This window comes from Schistocerca piceifrons, chromosome 1 (assembly GCF_021461385.2).
Source record: "Schistocerca piceifrons isolate TAMUIC-IGC-003096 chromosome 1, iqSchPice1.1, whole genome shotgun sequence".
Taxonomy (NCBI): Eukaryota; Metazoa; Arthropoda; class Insecta; order Orthoptera; family Acrididae; genus Schistocerca; species Schistocerca piceifrons.
In genome coordinates this window covers 662,700,548-662,724,184 of record NC_060138.1, presented here as the reverse complement: position 1 = coordinate 662,724,184, position 23,637 = coordinate 662,700,548, and positions in this window count along the sequence as shown.

Below are 23,637 nucleotides of genomic sequence, written 5' to 3'. Positions count from 1 at the left end.
CCATTCTAAAAGGATATTTTTGGCTCAGAAATGGGTGGTTTGTGCAATAAGTGATGGAAGTTCATGAACATATACTCTTTACTGACATTTCTTGTTAACAATATCAGCTCATTCCCAAGAATAAGCGGCTTTCACTCAGTTAATATTCGGCAAAAATCAAACCTGCATTTGGATCGGACTTACTTAACTCTTGTGCAAAAAGGTGTGCAGTATGCTGCTGTATCCATTTTCTATAAGCTACCACAAGAATTCAAAAATCTTAGCAGTGATCCAAGCACGTTCAAATCAAAACTGAAGTGTTTCCTCATGGGTGACCCCTTCTATTCTGTTGAGGAGTTCATTGAAAATTAAGCTGATTGTTGTTGTAATGTTGATTGCATATGGCTTGACTGTTTTTGGGTTCACAAACATTTTATTTTTATCTCTTATTACTTTAATGTCATAATTTCATGTACTAACAAGTTCTATGACCATGGAGATTTGCCCCTGAATTTGGTTCTACGGAACTTGACGTGTAAATAAATAAAATAAATAAATGGCTTCTTCCCTGGTTCACCATGGGCTGCAAACCAATGCTCACACCCATCCATGACATATGTCACTGCCGACATCAACCATTCTTCAATTCTTTATCAGCGTGTTGTGACACTGGAAGCTACCACTACAGTCAGTACGACCTCCTTGCAACCTACAATGACCTGCAGTTGTAACCTTCTTTATGATGATCTATGGCGACAAATACAAGAAAAGTCTCTTGCAATTTAACTACAATGCTTATCCCATGCTGGGGCTACTACAGAAAACGTGATCCCCTCTGACATCCCATCATGCCCCCTTGCCATCTGGACTATTGAGATGCAGATGGCATTCAACCGCTCCAAGGAGTGGCTTGTGATGCTTGTATTCCTGACACACCCTATAATGGACACACAGCTTACAGTCACCACAGATGTGAGTGATTCAGCCATCAGAGCAGTCCTCCAGCAATAGGTGGCTAATGACACCCAGCCCTTCTGTTTCTTCTCCAAGAACCTCACAGCCTCCCAAACAAAATGGTCTGCACTTGACTGTGGGTTGCTTGCTGTACACGAGGCTGTGTACACTACTAATTGGAGGACACAGAGAGTTGTGTCATCAGCTACTCTGTACACAATCCACTGGCAGACACCACACATCACCTGTCAATGACTCTAATCCATGACAATTTTGCCATCTCAATCTCATTGCACAGCGCTCCACCAACATCTGTCATCTGCATGGGTCATGCAACACTATTGCTTATTACCTCTCGCGCATGCACATGGCCTCCCTGACTCTTAGTTACTGAGAAACAAGAGCAGAACTTGATGACCTCTGCCTTTTTTTTTTTTTTTTTTTTGCATCAGCAGTCTTCTGACTTGTTTGATGTGGCCCACCACGAACTCATCTCCTGTGGCAAACTGCCAACCTCTTCAACTCAGAGGTAGCACTTGCAACCTATGTCCTCGTGTCCTCAATTACTTGCTGGATGTATTCCAATCTCTGTCTTCCTCTACAATTTTTGCCCTCTACAGCTTTCCCTAGTACCATGGAAGTCATTCCCTCATGCCTTAACAGATGTCCTATCATCCTGTCCCTTCACCTTGTCAGTGTTTTCCACATATTTCTTTCCTCTCTAATTCTGTATGGAACCTCCTCATTCATTTTCAACATTTGTCTATAGCACCACATCTCAAATGCTTTGATTCTCTTCTATTCCAGTTTTCCCACTGTCCATGTTTAACTCACATATAATTTTGTGCTCCAAATGTACATTCTCAAAAACTTCTTCCTAAAATTAAGACCTATGTTTTATACTACTAGACTCCTCTTGGTCAGGAATGCCCTTTTTACCAGTGCTAGTCCACTTTTGATGTCCTCCTTGCTCCATCCATCATTAGTTATTTTGCTGTCTAGATAGTAGAATTCCTTAACTTCATCTACTTCATGACCATCAATCTGATGTTAATTTGTTGCTGTTCTCATTACTTTCATGTTTCTTCCACTTACTTTCAATCCATATTCTGTACTCATTACACTATTCATGCCATTCAGCAGATCATGTAATTCTTCTTCACTTTCACTCAGGACGGCAATGTCATCAGTGAATCATATCACTGATATCCTTTCACCTTCAATTTTAGTCTACTCCTGAACCTTTCTTTTATTTCTATCATTGCTTCTTCAATGTACAGATTGAACAGTAAGGGCAAAAGACAATGTCCCTGTCTTACACTCTTTTTAATCTGAGCACTTCATTCTCGGTCATCCACTCTCATTATTCCTTCTTGGCTCTTGTACACATCTCTTGTTCACATTGGACATTACCTGTCTCTCCCTGTAGCTTAGCCCTATTTTCCTCAGAATTTCAAACATAGTGGTTCATGGTGTGGGTTCCTGTAGTCATGTCCTAGTTCATGAACCACGGGCAACGTATGAGTGGCCAAGTAAGTGGTCCCGACAGTCAAGATACCAGTTACTTTGGAATAAGGCTGGGCATCTCGGACATATTCTGAGTCATGGTCACCTTTGTGCTCATACGGCAAAGACTACCAAATCCACCGGTTAGTCCCTCAGCCGTTAGGGGTAAAACCCAATGGGACTAGGGGCAAGTAAGGCTAGCAACCTGCTTCCCTGGTACTTTAAATATGATGCTGGCAACAATCAGAGCAAAATGCCTCGGACCTTTGGAGGTGACGAAGTCCCACCTCTAACTGACAAACCAGGGACTCCTAAGATACGACTTGGCAAACAAATGGTAATGAGATGGGGAGCTATTAATATCAATGGGGGCTACACTGGGAAGAAGGTAGAGCTGGCAGACGCTGCAAGTAAGATGGGGCTGGACGTTTTAGCTGTTAGTGACATTCGGGTAAGGGGTGAGAAAGAAGAGGTAGTGGGAGAATACAAGGTCTACCTGTCAGGAGTCAAAGCAGGAATAGCACAATGGGGCGTAGGGCTTTACATCAGGAAAGAAGTGGAACCCAGCGTAGTTGCAATAAGGTATGTAAACGAACGACTGTAGTGGATAGATTTGACAGTGTCTAGCAAGAAAATTAGGATTGTGTCAGTATATTCGCATTGTGAAGGGACAGATCAAGATAAGATGGATAGTTTTTATGAGGCACTCAGTGATGTAGTTGTTAGAGTAAAGGACAAGGACAGTGTTCTGCTCATGGGTGATTTTAACGCCAGGATTGGAAATTGAACAGAAGGGTATGAAAAGGTTATGGGTAAATTTGGAGAGGATATGGAGGCCAACAGGAACGGGAAACAACTCTTGGATTTCTGTGCCAGTATGGGCTTAGTAATCATAAACTCCTTTTTTAAACATAAGAACATTCACCGGTGTACTTGGGAAGGCAGGGGAACCAGATCTGTCATTGACTATATAATAACAGATCAGGAATTCAGGGAGGCTGTGAGGGACACATGTGTATTCAGGGGATTCTTTGATGACACTGATCATTATTTAATCTGCAGCGAAATTGGGATTGTGAGGCCGAAAGTGCAGGAGGTCAGATCCATATGTAGGAGGATAAGAGTGGAGAAACTTCAGGATAAGGAAATCAGGCACAAGTACATAACAGCGATCTCAGAAAGGTACCAGTTAGTTGAGTGTAGTCAATTACAGTCATTGGAAAAGGAATGGACAAGGTACAGGGACACAGTACTAGAAGTGGCTAAAGAATGTCTTGGAACAGTAGTGTGTAAAAGTAGGATGAAGCAAACAGCTTGGTGGAATGATACAGTCAAGGCAGCCTGTAAAAGGAAAAAGAAGGCGTATCAAAAATGGCTACATACCAGAACCCAGGTAGACAGAGAAAGTTATGTTGAAGAAAGAAACAAAGCCAAACAGATAATTGCAGCATCCAAGAAGAAATCGTGGGAAGACTTTGGAAACAGGTTGGAGATTATGGGTCAAGCTGCTGGAAAACCATTCTGGAGTGTAATTAGCAGTCTTCGAAAGGGAAGTAAGAAGGAAATGACAAGTATTTTGGACAGGTCAGGAAAACTGCTGGTGAATCCTGTGAATGCCTTGGGCAGATGGAGGGAATATTTTGAAGAGTTGCTCAATGTAGGTGAAAATGCGATCAGTAATGTTTCAGATTTCGAGGTAGAATGGGATAGGAATGATGATGGAAATAGGATCACATTTGAGGAAGTGGAAAAAATGGTCAATAGATTGCAGTGCAATAAAGCGGCTGGGGTGGATGAAATTAAGTTGGAACTCATCAAATACAGTGGAATGTCAGGTCTTAAATGGCTACACAGGATAATTGAAATGGCCTGGGAGTCGGGACAGGTTCCATCAGACTGGACAAAAGCAGTAATCAAACCAATCTTTAAACATGGAAACAGAAAAGATTGTAACAACTACAGAGGTATCTCTTTAATCAACGTTGTGGGTAAAATCTTCTCAGGTATTGTTGAAAGGAAAGTGCTAGTATTAGTTGAGGACCAATTGGATGAAAATCAGTGTGGGTTTAGGCCTCTTAGAGGCTGTCAGGACCAGATCTTTAGCTTACGGCAAATAATGGAGAAGTGCTATGAGTGGAACAGGGAATTGTATCTATGCTTTATAGATCTAGAAAAGGCATATGACCGGGTTCCTAGGAGGAAGTTATTGTCTGTCCTACAAGATTATGGAATAGGAGGCAAACTTTTGCAAGCAATTAAAGGTCTTTACATGGATAGTCAGGCAGCAGTTAGAGTTGACGGTAAATTGAGTTCATGGTTCAGAGTAGTTTCAGGGGTAAGACAAGGCTGCAACCTGTCTCCACTGTTGTTCATATTATTTATGGATCATATGTTGAAAGCAATAGACTGGCTGGGTGAGATTAAGAAGTATGAACACAAAATAAGCAGTCTTGCATATGCAGATGACTTAGTTGTGATGGCAGATTCGATTGAAAGTTTTCAAAGTAATATTTCAGAGCTAGATCAGAAATGTAAGGACTATGGTATGAAGATTAGCATCTCCAAAACGAAAGTAATGTCAGTGGGAAAGAAATATAAACGGATTGAGTGCCAAATAGGAGGAACAAAGTTAGAACAGGTGGACGGTTTCAAGTACTTAGGATGCATACTCTCACAGGATGGCAACATAGTGAAGGAACTGGAAGCGAGGTGTAGCAAAGCTAATGCAGTGAGCGCTCAGCTACGATCTACTCTCTTCTGCAAGAAGGAAGTCAGTACCAAGACTAAGTTATCTGTGCACCGTTCAATCTTTCGATCAACTTTCTTGTATGGAAGTGAAAGCTGGGTGGATTCAGGTTACCTTATCAATAAGGTTGACGTTACAAATATGAAAGTAGCTAGGACGATTGCAGGTAATAGTAGACAGGAACAGTGGCAGGAGGGTGTCCACAACGAGGAAATCAAAGAAAAACTGGGAATGAATGCTATAGATGTAGCAGTCAGGGCGAGCAGGCTTAGATGGTGGGGTCATGTTACACGTATTGGAGAAGTCAGTACCAAGACTAAGTTATCTGTGCACCGTTCAATCTTTCGATCAACTTTCTTGTATGGAAGCGAAAGCTGGGAGGATTCAGGTTACCTTATCAATAAGGTTGACGTTACGGGTATGAAAGTAGCTAGGACGATTGCAGGTAATAGTAGACGGGAACAGTGGCAGGAGGGTGTCCACAACGAGGAAATCAAAGAAAAACTGGGAATGAACGCTATAGATGTAGCAGTCAGGGCGAGCAGGCTTAGATGGTGGGGTCATGTTACATGCATGGGAGAAGCAAGGTTACCCAAGAGACTCATGGGTTCAGCAGTAGAGGGTAGGAGGAGTCGGGGTAGACCAAGGAGAAGGTACCTGGATTCGGTTAAGAATGATTTTGAAGTAATAGGTTTAACATCAGAAGAGGCACCAATGTTAGCACTGAATAGGGGATCATGGAGGAACTGTATGAGGGGGGCTATGCTCCAGACTGAATGCTGAAAGGCATAATCAGTGCACTATTTACATTGTCAAACGCTTTTTCCAGGGCAACAAATACTATGAAAATGTCTTGATTTTTCGTTAGTCTTGCTTCCATTATCAACCTCAATGTCAGGATTCCCTCTCTGGTGCCTTTACTTATCCTAAAGCCAAACTGGTCATCACCTAAGATACCCTCAATTTTCTTTTCCATTCTTATGTATATTATTTTTGTCAGCAAGTTGGATGCATGAGCTGCTAAGCTGATATTGTGATAACTCCTGCACTTGTCAGCTTTTACAGTCTTTGGGACTGCATGGATGATACTTTTCTAGAAGTCAGATGGTATGTTGTGATACTCTTACATTCAACACATCTGTGTGAATAGTCATTTTTTTATTACTTCCCCCAATGATGTTAGAAATTCTGATGGAATGTTATCTATCCCTTCCGCCTTATTTGATCTTAAGTCCTCCAAAGCTCTTTTAAATACTGATTCTAATACTGGATCTCCTATCTTTTCTCAACAAACTCCTGTTTCATCTTCTACCCCTTAGACAAATCTCCCCCTTCATAGATGCCTTCAATGTATTCTTTCCATGTATCCACTCTCTCTGTTGCATTTAACAGTGGAATTCCCATTGCACCTTGGATTTTAATTTTACCGAAGGTTTTTTTGTCATTTCTTCTACTCCTTCCCCTACAACTGCATTCCAGTTCCCCATGACTACTAGATTTTTCTCTCCTTTTCTTACTGTATTCCCCTTCCAATATCCTCATATACTTTCTCTGTCTCTTCATCTTCAGCTTGTGTTTGTCAACATGTGTACCTGAACTATCACTGTTGGTGTTGGTTTGCTGTCAATTCTGAAAATAACAACCCTTTCACTGAACTGCTCCCAGTAGCACACTCTCTGCCCCACCTTCCTATTCATAACAAATCGTACTCCTGTCATACCATTTTCTGCTGCTGTTGGTATTACCTTATACTCATCTGACCACAAAGCTTTTTCTTCTTTCCATTTCACTTCACTGATTTCTACAGTATCTAGATGGAATCTTTGCATTTCCCTTTTCCAATTTTCTAACATCCCTGCTATGTTCAAGCTTCTGACATTCCACACCCCAGCTTGCAGAACATTATCCAGTCTGCCTTACTCAGTGACAATTCCTTGAATCTCAAAATTTAACATAAATTAATTCCTTGTGCCAGCATCCTATGCTTCCAGCACAGGCTTTGACTGCTCCACCCCACATCAATGTGATGGCCAATCTTCAATCATTGCCACAACTTTGTTCATGTGGGAGTTCAACTGACAATTCAGCTTGTCGCCAAGTGCTTCATTTGGCTAAGAGTCAGGCACACTTGCCATGCCTAGACACATGCATGCCTGGAGTGCCAATCAGTAAGGTGGGCCACTGAGTGCAAACACTTCTTGGCAGCTTCAATGTACTGCTCAGGCACTTTCATCACATATACCTGGACCTTGTTAGATCCCTGCCAGAATAGGAGGGGTATAGATATCTATCTCCATGACTGATCACATTTTGCACTGTGTGGAAGATGTGCTGGCCACAGACATCACAGTGGAATCCTTGGCCCAAGCTTTCACAGTGGCCTGAATATCCTGTTTCAGTTGTACAGACACCATCACCACCAATTAGGTTTGTCTCTTACAATATTCACTCTTCAACAACCTTTGTAACTTTTGCAGCATCTCCTATAATCATACAATGGCATATCATCCCCATACCAACAAAGATGGCACTGATGCACCATGTGCCATGGGAAGACATGGACCCACACCCTTCTGTGGGTGTTCCTTAACATGTGAATGACATTCAGAGATTACTTACATGTCTTGCCCATGGAAATACTCTACAGTGAGACCCTCAAGCTGATAGCAGAATTTGTACTACCCACTCATGCATGACTCGACAAAACTCTTTGTTGCTACAGCCTGTCAAAAATCTCATCAGTAATTTGCCAGTGTGTCATCCATCCGTGCACCTGGCCTTGAAGCCATTCATTCACAAGAATTTCATAGACTGTACATTCATCATGTTCCGTGATGACACTATACAGCCAGCCCCTATTACAACTGCCCTATTCCAGGCCATTGCAGGTGTTGAAATGGTGTAGTCACACCTGTAACACCGAAGTAAAAACACTTCTACAACGGTCTTCATAAACAGAGTGACATCTAAATGGACCCTGTCCACCTTGGATGACCCAGTTGCTCTTCAGGATGACAGTGCTTGTAAAGCTTTGCTTCAACCAGGCTCGGCTTGCCGAAACAGTCAATGTTCACAATGAATCTCCACAACTTTCAACTGGATGAATTCGAGGTCAAACTGGCTGAAACAGAACTTTTGGTTGAAGCTAGTCATGTGGCTCCAGATTCCCTGTCTATGTTGATCACTACTCAGCACACTCATACCTTACGCTTACCGCCAACAGTGGATTTTGCTGCTGTGTCCTGCTGGCTTTCTCCAGCAGGTGAGCTCACTATCACTCTTCCAGCTAACTCTCTGCATCTCTCATTATCCACAGCTATAACCACTACTGCTCCTGCCCACGGTTGGTCCACCACCATTGATAACAGATGCAGAATCACCTCCAACCCCAATACCTCATGCCATTGCCAGCCCGATTGCCCACTGCCATGGCTTCCACCATACCATCTGTACTCAACATTCAGACAATAGCCAGTGGTGAGTGCTAGCAGTGCTTATCACTTGATGTCAGCCTTACAACACAACCTCTGGGGCTCCGCACTTCCATGGGGATGGGGCAAGGACTCTGTGGAGGACACCATAACAAATAGGGTAGCTGGCTAGTGACCTCATGTGAAAGTGTGGAATATCTATGGCTGAGAGTATGGAGTATATTGTGTCATGTTCTAATAAAAGCATTATACTTGTATATCAAGTCCAGTGGATTGCTGGTATGTTCCTTTACACTACACCTATATAGATGACAAATGTGGTTGGTGCCATGAAACTGTAGTAAAGAAGGAGATCAATTCTGTGGCCATGTTGGCATGGTGCAACATAAAACAGTCTACCAGATATTGCCTGGTAGTCATTACCATGAACTGTTCATGCCTTCAGAAATGTGTAGGGAAATGTTAATCTGATCTCATTGGGAAACAACTGGGTGTCTGGTACAGAAAAACACATTGAATCCATGTGCTGGCATATGAAACTGCAAATTTGGTAAATGGAAGTCCATTAGAGCCAAAAAGCTAACTTCAATTAGTATTTGTAGAAAGAAGACCAAACACACAGCTGTTAAAAGCAGGAAAAACCATATGATTCTGTTTGGGGAAGCTGGGTGCCTGCTAAACTACATTTCTGCAGAACAACACAAGACCAGCTTTCTGAAAAGTCTGTGCTATGTCATCAATGTGAAACTCAGGAACTATCTCATAGCACGTATTTGGCCAAGCTGTAATATTCTGACTACCATAAACTAGCACACCAGAAAAAATGCCACCTCGCACATGGGCAGGAATTCCTAATCAAAGCTCACAGAGATCAGTCACAGAGGTGGTGACAAGCAATTCATTTTGCCTTGAGTGAGTGCATGGGCTCTGGATAGTGTCCAGCTGCCTAACTCACAGGATAGGATTGTTTGCTAGAGCAGACTGTGGGGATTGTAAATCCTGAAAGGAGAGAGACGCCACAAATGTGTTGCTCTAGGATAATCATAACCTTGAATTTTTACTTCTATCTCTGCATTAATCTATTCTAACACAAAATGTTTACAAAAATCCAAATTTCTCTCACAAATTAAAGCACGCATTTAAAAAAAAAAAAAAAAAAAAAAACAGATGAGTTTCAAAAAAAGATTATAGAAGCAAGTTTCTTATAAATTTTTTAGATATTTACGAAAAAATCACTTGCATTAACAAAACTGTCTACAATGATAAAAAGTATTCAAATTTGCCATCCCTGAGAATTTTCTGCATATGTGACAGTTATATTCACTATGAGGAGCTAGACATCCAGTAGCTATTAGGTGCATATATATTATTTCGTATTTATACTTTATCTTTAAATGAACAGCAATTTCATGATATTATAGTAATACTGATGTTTTAACCAATAACAAAAGAATCAACACTTACCTCTGCTTCTCAAGGAACTTGTGTCTTTGGATACAAGATGTTTCTCTATATCTGTTTCAGTGTCTAATCTTCTTGTGATGCTTTCTACAGCTGCTTTAAAATATATTCTACACCTTGTTATGGACAAGTGTGGTGTGTTTACAAGCACATGTGAAACTTTATCTCAAATGCACAAGAAGTCCAAGAATGCATCACAATATGTGCTTGCTCAACTTTAAATTTTTTGTCTGTACATTACTTAAGGCCAGATGCTCTTAACTCATTTAAATCAGTGTTTTATTTGATAACCATATAAAAAATGAACCAGTTACATTATGGTAGTTCAATCAGAATTATGAAATAATGTTATGCATCCCAACAATATGCGCTGAATCTGAAACAGAAAGCATTCTGCTATTAACTCTTATCTCATAATTTTCATTTCATGTCAACATACAATAAAAATAAGTTCACCATGAAGTGAAAACATTTAATATGTTGCAATATGCATGTCAATTTTCATGCATCTTGCAAGGATATATTTTTAGTTTGATTTGGAGCCTAAATATGGCTGTTAACAACAAAATTTATTGTGTAGTATTACAACAGTTGTGATACATTGATTATTTACCCTAAAACAAATACAGTAATGAGAAACTCTGTTAGAAGTATTCCCATAATGTGTTATACTAGTTTTCACAAAATGACAGTGCTGGTTTATTATACTACAGACTTCCCAAGACATGGGCATAGACCACCTTGGAATCTCAAAGTCATGACCAAAATATCTGGGCTGAAGCATTACACAATTCTCAACAGCATCACAAATGCACTCAGGAGAAATAAGTTCATGCAAACCTTTGCTGGAAAATGTCTCTTACATCTAGGATGTATAAATTTGTGTTTGATAGAGGAAAACATCTTCTAGCTCAGTCAGAGCCCCCAAGTGACTAAATGCATTACACAAGTCTACCATCCCATCCCTCTTTTATTTTTATTTTTTTTTAACACAGCAGCTTCCTGTGTGAGTTGCAACCAGCTGTCAGCGTACACCTTCATGTATTGTGTGATTGAAGCGTCTGGACAACCATTCAGTGAGTTTCAGTCTCCTTGCATCTTCAATCATCTCTGGACCCTTGGAAGTAGTGGTTTGCAGAATAGCTGTGTAGGCCAATAGCTGCTGCACCCTGTAGCGTGGAGATGATTCTGAATGCTATGACTGCTTGCATGTTGTTGTACAAGAGCTGTTTGCATGCTGTTGTACAAAATTGCATTTGAATGGCAAGTAACCCTACGACTCCTATATATGCTGTTACATTCCTGGCTTCCTGCCAGTGGTTTTACTGGTTATATATAGTTAGACTCTACTACAGGAAAATATTGTTGTTCCTTTAAATAACAGATTATGAATACTACAGTGCGAGAACCATTTTGGCATGGTATGCTCATGACTATTGTAGTTCCTCTAAGCAACAGACTATGAATACTATTGTGGGAGAACCAGTTTGGACATGGTATGCCCATCACTCTACAGAGAGAGTTTATGCCATGTCCATCGTGTATGGCTGCCACTCAGATGGCAGTTAAATGTTTGATAACATTTTATTTATACACAGCACCATAATACCTGGTCCACCATTGCACAGTACTGATAACTTAGCCATACATTACAATTTCCAGACAGGGATTTGAATGAAATACCCTCAAAATACTAGTCCATAGTAACAACTGAACCATTTCAATACAGTTGTCAGTTGGAAGATATGTATAGCAAAAGTTCGAATTATATGTTTAGAGGAAGAGATGATAAGAGGTTGTGGGTCAAATAATACAATGTAAATTACACAAGAACAAGTAAATTACTGCAAAGATGGAAACCAAAGCTCACTACAAAATTAAAACAATTTCGAAAATTTTTGAAAGGGAAACATGGCAATTATCAAACAAAGCATAGTTTATTAACAAAAAGTCCAAAAATGAAAATATTTTTAATAATCCTTTTTTTGATTGAAATAGTAAAATACACTCCTGGAAATGGAAAAAAGAACACATTGACACCGGTGTGTCAGACCCACCATACTTGCTCCGGACACTGCGAGAGGGCTGTTCAAGCAATGATCACATGCACGGCACAGCGGACACACCAGGAACCGCGGTGTTGGCCGTCGAATGGCGCTAGCTGCGCAGCGTTTGTGCACCGCCGCCGTCAGTGTCAGCCAGTTTGCCGTGGCATACGGAGCTCCATCGCAGTCTTTAACACTGGTAGCATGCCGCGACAGCGTGGACGTGAACCGTATGTGCAGTTGACGGACTTTGAGCGAGGGCGTATAGTGGGCATGCGGGAGGCCGGGTGGACGTACCGCCGAATTGCTCAACACGTGGGGCATGAGGTCTCCACAGTACATCGATGTTGTCGCCAGTGGTCGGCGGAAGGTGCATGTGCCCGTCGACCTGGGACCGGACCGCAGCTACGCACGGATGCACGCCAAGACCGTAGGATCCTACGCAGTGCCGTAGGGGACTGCACCGCCACTTCCCAGCAAATTACGGACACTGTTGCTCCTGGGGTATCGGCGAGGACCATTCGCAACCGTCTCCATGAAGCTGGGCTACGGTCCCGCACACCGTTAGGCCGTCTTCTGCTCACGCCCCAACATCGTGCAGCCCGCCTCCAGTGGTGTCGCGACAGGCGTGAATGGAGGGACGAATGGAGACGTGTCGTCTTCAGCGATGAGAGTCGCTTCTGCCTTGGTGCCAATGATGGTCGTATGTGTGTTTGGCGCCGTGCAGGTGAGCGCCACAATCAGGACTGCATACGACCGAGGCACACAGGGCCAACACCCGGCATCATGGTGTGGGGAGCGATCTCCTACACTGGCCATACACCACTGGTGATCGTCGAGGGGACACTGAATAGTGCACGGTTCATCCAAACCGTCATCGAACCCATCGTTCTACCATTCTTAGACCGGCAAGGGAACTTGCTGTTCCAACAGGACAATGCACGTCCGCATGTAACCCGTGCCACCCAACGTGCTCTAGAAGGTGTAAGTCAACTACCCTGGCCAGCAAGATCTCCAGATCTGTCCCCCATTGAGCATGTTTGGGACTGGATGAAGCGTCGTCTCACGCGGTCTGCACGTCCAGTACGAACACTGGTCCAACTGAGGCACCAGGTTGAAATGGCATGGCAAGCCGTTCCACAGGACTACATCCAGCATCTCTACGATCGTCTCCATGGGAGAATAGCAGCCTGCATTGCTGCGAAAGGTGGATATACACTGTACTAGTGCCGACATTGTGCATGCTCTGTTGCCTGTGTCTATGTGCCTGTGGTTCTGTCAATGTGATCATGTGATGTATCTGACCCCAGGAATGTGTCAATAAAGTTTCCCCTTCCTGGGACAATGAATTCACGGTGTTCTTATTTCAATTTCCAGGAGTGTAATTCAAATATCTCAGAGAATGGATTAGTTGGAATGCTGGGGAAAGCAAAGCAATGGAATCCAGAAAAAATAAACTTGAATTGGCCTTCCAACTAACAAAAAATACATAGAACAAGAAATCCCTTTCATGGGGGTCCAAAATTACGCATTACAAGACAGCGACTAAGCCAGAAGCACTGTATGCAGCAGAAACACTTAACATGAATTTTAAAGGCCAAATGGAGAAACTTGAGGTAAAGGAAAGAAAAATTTTAAGAAAAATCATTGGGCCAAAATTTCAAGACAATAAGATTATATACATCAAAAATGAAACTCTCTACAAGAAAATTGAAAAACTTTCAGATTATATGTGAAAAAGGAGAATAAATTTTTGTGGTCATCTTCTCAGAATGAATGCCAACAGATTAACTAAATGAATCTTTGACTTCTTCTGTAACCGAAAAACGAAGCCCAATTGGTTTAAAGAAACTGAGAAAGACCTATTGGAATTAAAGATTTCAGAAAATTCATTTATTGATAGAACTGCTAAATTAATTACTAAAGATGAAAACATAAGGTTCCAAGACAAATCCACACAAAAGTCGAAACCCTTCATCTCAGAAGAAGAGAGGAGAAGAAGATCAGAAAGAATGAAGAAATACTGGGCCCTAAGAAAAGAACAATGCACAAAGAAATGATTGATCCAGCATACCCCAAAGAGGGTGAAACGAAAGAAGAAAATGAAGAGAATCCTTTTTTTTAATATTTTGGAGAAAATAGGATCCAGAAGTTCATTAGAAAAGGCAAGACTTTATATGGAAGAGGCAATACCTCTACTATTTGGTAAAATTGAAATTCTACGCACCTCTCTTTCAGACATTAGGAAAATAACAACTCACTCAAAAGTAAAAGCTCATATGGAATTGATGGCATTTCCTAAAAGCTTGTTTCCAGCTGGTAAGCATGACTTATATAATAGCTCACTGAAACAGGGCATTTTCCCAGACAGACTGAAATATGCCATTGTTGAACCATTGCATAAAAAGTGGAGACAGATCTGATGCCAACACCATCTGCTCAATCTCACTTTTGATGGCTTTGTCCAAAATTCTTGAAATAATAATGTATTCCAGACTAACATCACATATTTGTAAAAATAAACTGCTAACATAATGCCTACCTGCTTTTCAGAAAAGCTTTTGAACAGAAAATGGTATATGTACTTTAACCAATAAATAGCGTAAATCATGAAATTCATCTAGATAAGCTTAAGTAATGTGGTGCCAGTGGGACAGTACACAAGTGATTTAATTCATATTCAACTGGAAGAACAAGAAGGTTGAAATAAACAGTTCCCATAATGTGCAAAAATCAGCAGATTCCTCAAACTGGGGAGGTATTAGAATGGGGTCCCAATGGCTTCAGTCTTGGGTCCATTATTGCACTTTATATATATTAATGCCTTGTCATTCTATATTCATGAAGATGCAAAGCTAGTTATGTTTGCTGATGATACAGGTGTATTAATAACTTCCAACAAACATGAATTACCTGAGGAAATTATAAATAAACTCTTTCAGAAAATTATTAAGTGATTTTTTTGCAAATAGACTCAACAAATTCTAAAACACAATGTATACAATCCTGTACAGTAAATGACATAACATAGTTAATAAAGAATATTCTGAACAGAAGTTTGTCACCAAGAGACAATATTCAAAATTTTTGGGTGTGTACATCTACAACTACAACTACATCTATATCTGTATCTACATCTTCACTCTGCAAACTACCATGAGGTGCATGGCACAGGGTACACCCCATTGTACCAGTTATTAGGATTTCTTCCTCTTCTGTTCACATATGGAGCAGGAAGAATGATTGTTTAAATGCCTCTGTGCATGCAGTAATTATTCTACTCTTATCCTCATGATCCCTATGTGACCAATGCATAGGGGTTTTTAATATATTCCTAGGGTAATCATTTCAAGTTGGTTCTTGAAACTTTGCTAATAGACTTTCTCAGGATAGTTTATGTCTATCTTCAAGGGTCTTCCAGTTCAGTTCCTTCAGTGTCTCTGTGAAAGTATCCCATGAATTAAACAAACCTGTGACCATTTGAGCTGCTCTTCTCTGTATATGATCAATATCCCCTGTTAGTCCTATATGACATGTGTCTTGAATACTTGAGCAATATTCTAGAACTGGTTGCACAAGTGATTTGTATGCAATTTCCTTTGTAGACTGATTGCACTTCATCAGTATTCTACCTATGAACGAAAGTCCACCACCTGCTCTACCCATGACTGAACCTATGCGATCATTCTGTTTCATATACCTAGAGAGTGTTACAATAAGGTATTTGTACAATTTGGTCAATTCCAACAGTGACTCACTGATATTATAGTTGTGGCAATATTATAGTTGTGGCATCTCTGACATGAAGTGACACTTCTTAGATTATTCTCTTTGTCTTTGCATTATGTCTCTGTGCTCTCATGCCTTGTGCGGTGTCCATTTCTATATTTGCTCTGTTCAGTGGTGGAATAAATGTTCATTGTGACTCTAAAAGTGTATTATTATGGTCATACCCTATGTAAAAACCACAGTGGTCACCCCATCTTCAACGTCATGCATTCGGGAATTATTTTGTGCTTACTTTCATCAGTAACAGACTCTGTATGTCGGACCACAATGCCTTGAAAAAAATGGATCTACCAGTGTTCTTATGTGCAAGTGTGTCGCACCCTAGCAATTGTGCTTGTGTTTTTAATAGTGTTCTTAATGTACAGTTGGTTAAAAGTGAACAATTTTCTGACCCCTGCCATGCCAGTGACCACTTAACCATTGCTGGCCCAACATGGACACTGTCAAATGCAACTATGCAGCAGAGCCTGCCACCCAGACAGTGCACGCCACTCTCCAACATAGTGAACAATAATTGTGCGAAGAACCACATGTTTTGCCCTCTGATTAAGCAGTCGCCTTCTGGCTGGTTTGATGTGCAGATGCAGTTCAAGAGCTGTACTCTGAAAGCTCATACACATGGGGTTGCACATTCTTAGTTGCCTGACGTCATTGCACCTGCACCCCCCCCCCCCCAACCACCCTGCCCCCGCACGCTGTCTCGGCGTCCCAAGTCACCACAGTTGCACATCAAGATCATTTTCCACCCACTCCTGTAACAGCACCGGCCGTTTCTTCTGCTCTGGTTTCAGGATCAGCCCCCCTTTGGCTGTTTTGTGACAACCTTCCCCCTGCTGTTATACCGACACTGGCCGTAACGACTGCACCTGCCACCGGGTTTGCAGTTGGGACACATTGTGCTGTCTGTTGCACTGGCCCACGCCTCTTCATGTGCTGCTTGCGGCCGCCCTCTCACGCAGACCTTGGGTGACGCATCGCCCACTGCTACTGCAGTCCCGGCATCGGGGGCTCCCTCAACCGCTGACACGGATCTGCACCTGCCTGTGCTACATCATCAAGTGTTTCCTGGCAGATTTCCTAAGCTGCCTGCATTGCAAAAGGATAACCGTAAGACTTGGTTCGCCCTGGTGGACCATCTACTGGACATCCAATGGGATCTCTGACAACGACGCATGTTTTGTCTGCCTGGTGAGCCACCTCCACAACCACCCTGACCTAATCAGTGATCTGCTGCTCTCACTGGCCAACTTGCCCAAGTATGCGACAGCAAAAACTTTGCTTATTGAATGTATTTCTCGCCCTTCAGCTGAGGCCATCCACCATATCATCCATGATGAGCTTCTTGACGACCGCACAACTTCACAGCTGTGGCAGCACCTTCATACACTGATTGATGACCAAGCACTACCCGATGCCATGCTGTGAACTCTGTGGATGATCAAACTACCATCACACCTATAGCTTCACATTCTATCATAGGTCGCAGACCCTCTTGAGGTCTGCCTACGCATGGCCGATCGTACCTATGCAATCATTTGTCATTGACACCGCCTGTCAAGGACAACATCACCTTCACCTTCTGTTGGCACCCCTGCTTCGCTGGTTTCACGTGCTGCTGGTAGAGGTCAGCAGCTCAGCTCAGTGACCTGCCATAATCTGCCTCCTGGCAGCCTACAGGAGGTACTACCTGCACCCTCCCGACAGCAGCTGACGTCACCTGAGCAGCAACCCAAATGTTCTCGAGCTATGTCACAGCCAGCTGCATCTCCCACTACCCCGCAACACCTCACCTCCAAGCTTACCCGCTTTGCTGGTACCATGTAACCTACGGGGATGCTGCTCGCAAATGCCGCGAGCCTTGTGGGTACTCAAACGACTTCGGCGAGCACATTTAGGTGCTACGTCCCACCATGATCATCAACGGTGCCTACCTTCCAACACCACACTGCTTGCACCAATGGCACAGCACCTGTATGTCACAGACTTGTCATCGGGCACACACTTTCTCATCAACACTGGTGCTGATGTCAGTATTATCCTGGGTAAGCATATGGGCAACATGCTATCTCCTGCTAACCTCGCACTGGTCACCACGAATCACTCCCATATCACAGTCCTTGACTCTCAAGATATCACTTCGTCTGTACCTGGGCGGAACATTTCTTGGACCTTCCACGTCACTGACATGGACGAACCTGTGATCGGGGCTGGACTTTCTACAACATTACGAGCTTTCATCGGACCTGCGAGCTGCTATGCTCTGCCACACGTTTAGTTCTACCGTTCTGTGGTCGAACAGGTGCAACAAGTCCTCGCTCTCTGCGTCCTTGGCCATGATTTCCACATGTGCTTCTCTGCTGGAAGATATTATGGCTCTCCTCTCTGATGTATCGGACGTCCACAGGGAGATTGATGGATTACGTAGTCATAATGCGGAGTTACAATCCCGCATTGCTACTGCTTCACACAATTGGCTCATGCACAGATAGACTGCCTCTCTGCAGAGCCGCTCCTGTCAATGCAGCCTCCCTCTCCTGCAGTGTCTTTGCTGTGCCCAACTACTGTGTCAAGTGGCACCTTTCCTGCAGCCAGTTCTGCACGGATGCAGTTGGACCTACAGGACACACCCACCCTCACTCTGTAGGATCCTTCGCATCGGGTCGCCGTCAAGCACCGTCCACCATTACTGTCTCCTGCCAGGGTCCCACCCACATCACTGCGGATGGCTCAGACGTCCATGTCCCTGCTTCACAGGATCGCTCGCTTTCCGTGGCTACCGCACTACGTGCTCAGCTGTCGCCTACTGCCAACACTTCATATATGCCATCCCGGCACTCCAAGGTCAGACAAACGCCGCTGCCCCTGCCGCCCCCCCTGAACTCCTCGGTGCTCCCTGCTGACCCGCCTTCGCTGACACCTTACTCACAGCTGCCGCCTCCGTGGCACCCGTTGACTTGCTGCCACTTGCGCAGCTGTCCGCCGCGCAAGACCATGATGACTATGCGCCCGAGCACCACACTTTGTGCACCGTTCACCACCTTCACCATCCACACTTGCATGAAGATTTTTTGTGGACATGAGCTAGCTTCGCCCAGCCATCCTCCCCACTGCTGGGAGGGGTGGGGAGGGAGATGCCTCTGTGACATCTCTGATACGGAGTGACACTTCTTTGATTATTCTCTTTGTCTTTGCATTCTGTCTTCGTGCTCTTGCGCCATGTTTGGCATCCATTTCTGTTTTCACTCTGTTCAGTGCCGAAATAAATGTTCACTTTGACTCTAAAAGTGTGGTGTTATGGTTATATACCACATAAAACCCACATAGTCATAGGACACAACATTTTTTTCCCTTTGTTAAGTGCAAATTTTACATTTAGAAACATTTAAAGCAAGTTGCCAATCTCTGCACCACTCTGAAATCATACCGAGATCTGACTGAATATTTATGCAGCTTCTTTCAGATGGTGCTTCATCATAGGTAACTGCAACATCTGCAGAAAGATGATTTTACTGTTAATATAGTCTGCAAGATCATTAATATATAACATGAACAGCAAGAGACCCACCACACTTCCCTGGGGCACATATGAAATTACTTCTACATATGACTGAGTCTGCAGCCAAAATAACAAGACGTAACCACCCTACCAAAAAGCCCTCAATCCAATCATAAATTTCAGTTGATACCGAATATGATCATATTTTTGACAACAAGCATAGATGCGATACTGAGTCAAATTGTTTTTGGAAATCAATAAATACAACACTACCTGATTCATTTGATCCAAAGCTTTCAGTATGTCATGCGAGAAAAGTGTGAGTTGGGTTCCACATGATTAATGTTTTCAAAATCCGTGCTGATTGGCATTGAGTTTCTGCTCATGTTACCTCATTTTTTTTTAGGACGGAACACATTCTAAGATTCTACAACAAATCTATGTTGAGGATACTGGACAATAATTTTTTTGATCACTTCAATTACCCTTCTTGTAGATAAGTGTGACCTGTGCTTTCTTCCACGAACTGGGCATGGTTTTTTGTTCGGCGGATCTATGACAGATTAAAGTAGAAGAGGGGCTAACTCATCTGCAGATTCAGTATAGAATCTGACAGACCTTGGAGGTTTGTTCAGTCTTAATAATTTAAGCTGTTTCTCAACACTGTTGACACTAATATTTATTTCATTCATATTTTCAGAGGTACAAAGAACAAACTGGGGCAGTTCTCCTGGGCTTTTGTTTGTAAAGGAACATTTGTAAATGGAGTTAAGCATCTGAGCTTTTGCTTTTCTACCCTCAATTTCAGTTCCTGTCTCATTCACTAGGGACTGGACACTATCTTTGGTGCTACTAACAGCCTTTAACATTACCAGAATTTCTTTGGGTTCTGTGAAAGATCCCTTGACAGTATTCTGCTACACTATTCATTGAAGGCATCACACATTGCTCTCTTGATAGTGAAACACATTTCATTCAGCATCTCTCTATGTATAGCCCTATGCTTTGTTTTACACTTATTATGCAGTAACCCCTGTTTCTTTAGAAGTTTCTTTTCAGTAACCGCGTACTATGGAGGATCCCTCCAAATATGAACTGTTCAAGTGGATACATACCTATCCAGTGCATGGTCAACTATTCTTTTAAACCTGAGCCAGAGTTTCTCAACATGCTTCTGCCTTGTGCTGACAGGCAGTTCCTCATTCAGATACGACACTACTGTCTTTATCTATTTTACTGAACTTATATATTTTTCTGCTTGTGAACGTCCTCAAAGAGGTCAAATCTATTTGTTGCTATTAGATCCAACATATTTCCGTCATGAATGGGGTTCCTAACTATCTGTTCTACATAGTTTTCAGAGAAGCCATTTAGTAGTTTCACAGGTTGTCTTATGATGTCCACCATTAACAAAACTGTAATTTTCCCAATTAATTACTGGATGATTAAAGTCTCCACCAATGATTACAGTATGACTGAGGAACTTACGTACAAGTGAACTGAGATTCTCTCTAAAGTTTTCAGTTACATCAAGAGATGAGTCTGGTGCGTGACAGAAGGATCCAATTATTTTATGCCCACATGCAGCTTCATTGGATATGAGTTTGTTGTATGCTGTGACAACTACACCACCTCCACTTCCCATTTGCCTATCCTTTCAATACACACTTTATTTTTCCCCAAAAATCTCATTGTAATCAATCTCAGGTCACAACCAGCATTCTATACTTAGTATTATGTGAACTTTACTGCTTTTCATGAACACTTCAAACTCTGGCACTTCATTATGAATGCTGCAGCAGTTTCCCATTAGAAATTTGATTCTCTCACCTGTTGGAGGCATTTCTGTTTATCTTACACTGATACTTCTGGATTTCCTACAACTATCATTATCTGGATTGGATAGAAAGTTGCCTAATCTAAAAACACCCTTGTGTGCACCCCACACACAATCAGCTTCCTGAGTAGCAGCCTCTGATGTGTAGTGCACACCTGACCTATTTAGGAGGACCCTACAGTTCTCAACCCTATGGCGCAAGTTCAGGAAGTCCCAGCCTAGCTCATCACAGAATTTTCAAAGTCTCTGGTTCAGTCCTTCCATTCAACTCAGAACAAAAGGGCCATGATCAGTTCTGGGGACAATGCTACAAATTGTGAGCTTCATTGAAACTCCAGGTACAAGGCTTCTCTTCCAGTTGTTGGAATGACCCAAATATGACCTCAGAGCCCAGACAACAGGTGTAATTAGTTCCAACACATGCTACAACCTGCACTAGGTTGCATCCTATTGCATCAATAGTTGCTGGAATAACACCTTGTGTTCTTTCCCATCCCTTGCTGCCATTTCCCTAAGGGAAATTGCCATACAATGATTAACAGACTCCTACCCTTTTGCATTTGCCTCCATGTGGCACCAGACAAAATAGGTTTCCTCAGAACAGGTGAAATGAGTACCACTGGCTCAGTTTCAGATTCAGTGAAAGACATTGATTAGAGATTGAATAGGAAAAACACAATGATGATCTGCTGAAACATTTGATTTCAGCTACTTTTTCTACTAGGGTTATTGTAAATTTTGGCAACAAACATACCAGTAAATTTGCTTACTATACCTATCTTCATTTACTGCTTTCATATGCATCATATTTTAGGGTTATTTATCGTTAAGAAAAAAGCATTCACTGAAACAAAATATGTAATCAGACCAATAGCTGAAGTCTGTTATAACCTTTAATCACTAATAAATTGCGTGGATATACAAACGTAGAAACAATAGCTGGTTACATGCTACCAATTCCGTATCGATCATTCGACTGCCGTGACATGCGGCCGGCGCCGTTCGTAGCTAGGTGGCGCTCCCACTCTCAGCCGAGTTGCGGAGCGCCTCTATCGCCGTTTGCGCATACTGACGTGGCGGCACTCTTTAATGTCGTGGCACTGTCACAACACTTTTCCCCCCTTGAAAAAAAAAAAACCACTCACTTCCTGGGAGACACGGACAGTGCGGAGTCATCCATGGCCTCTTGGGAGGCCCCGAGACGATCCCACAGAGAAACACGAGAGTACAGTCGAAAATGTCCAGGACGGAAGCCCGTGCGTGGAACGTGCCTCCTGGCCGAGATGATGGGTGAAAACTCTGGAGCAGCATCCATAGGTGTCGTGGACCTGGGGGTGTGCTCCAGCGAGATGGGTCCCGGAGGAGGCAGCGTCACGACTGGGGCCGGGTCCGGCATACTCGGAAGCGGTAGCAACGTCGGCTGCAGCAACACGCACGGGAGATCAGCAGCAGCGACAGGACTGGCTTCTCGGGCTGGTGGAGGTGAAGGAAGGGGCGGTGGCACCGGCGTGGCCACCACTCGTGGGCGCATCTGGTCGTAATGGCGAACAACCATGCTGCCATCTGTAGGTATTTCACAAAGCCGGCGGCCGCGAAGAGCCTTGACCACCCCTGGTATCCATTTAGGGCGAGATCCATACCCTCGTGCCCACACGTCGGCGCCCACCGAGTATTTTCCCGCACGAGGGGACACAGTACAAGGCCTGACAGGGTGAAGCAGGTGCAGTAGAGTGCGCGGTTTGCGGCCATGCAAGAGTTCAGCAGGGCTGCGATCACGCAGAGGCATGAAGCGATAAGAACTCAGAAAATGCAACAGAGCGTCATCTGTGGAAAAATCACAAAGGAATTTTTTCATCTGGCTTTTGAAAGTGCGGACAAGGCGCTCGACCTCCCCATTCGATTGCGGATGGAAGGGCGGTGCAGTAACATGATGAATCCCGTGTCCAGTACAAAAATCATGGAAGGCCTGCGAAGAGAACTGAGGGCCATTGTCCGTGACGATCGTGGATGGAAGACCTTCTAGCGCAAAGATTTTGGACAAAGCCAGCATCGCCGCCGCAGTGGTGGGTGACGGACATTGAACAACAAACAGAAACTTCGACAAGGTGTCAATCAACAGCAGCCAGTAAGTGCCGAGGAAGGGGCCGGCAAAGTCAGCGTGCACCCGTGCCCATGGCTGCGCCGGGTCAGGCCACGGAGAGGGCACTGTATGGGGTGCAGCCAATTGTTGAGCACACTGACCACACGCAGCGACCATGTGGGCGATGTCCGAATCAATACCGGGCCAATAAACGTGCCTGCAGGCCAGGGACCTAGTCCGAGAAATTCCCCAATGGCCTTCATGCAACAGTTTGAGAACATCTTTGCGAAGAGAGGCTGGCACCACGACCCGT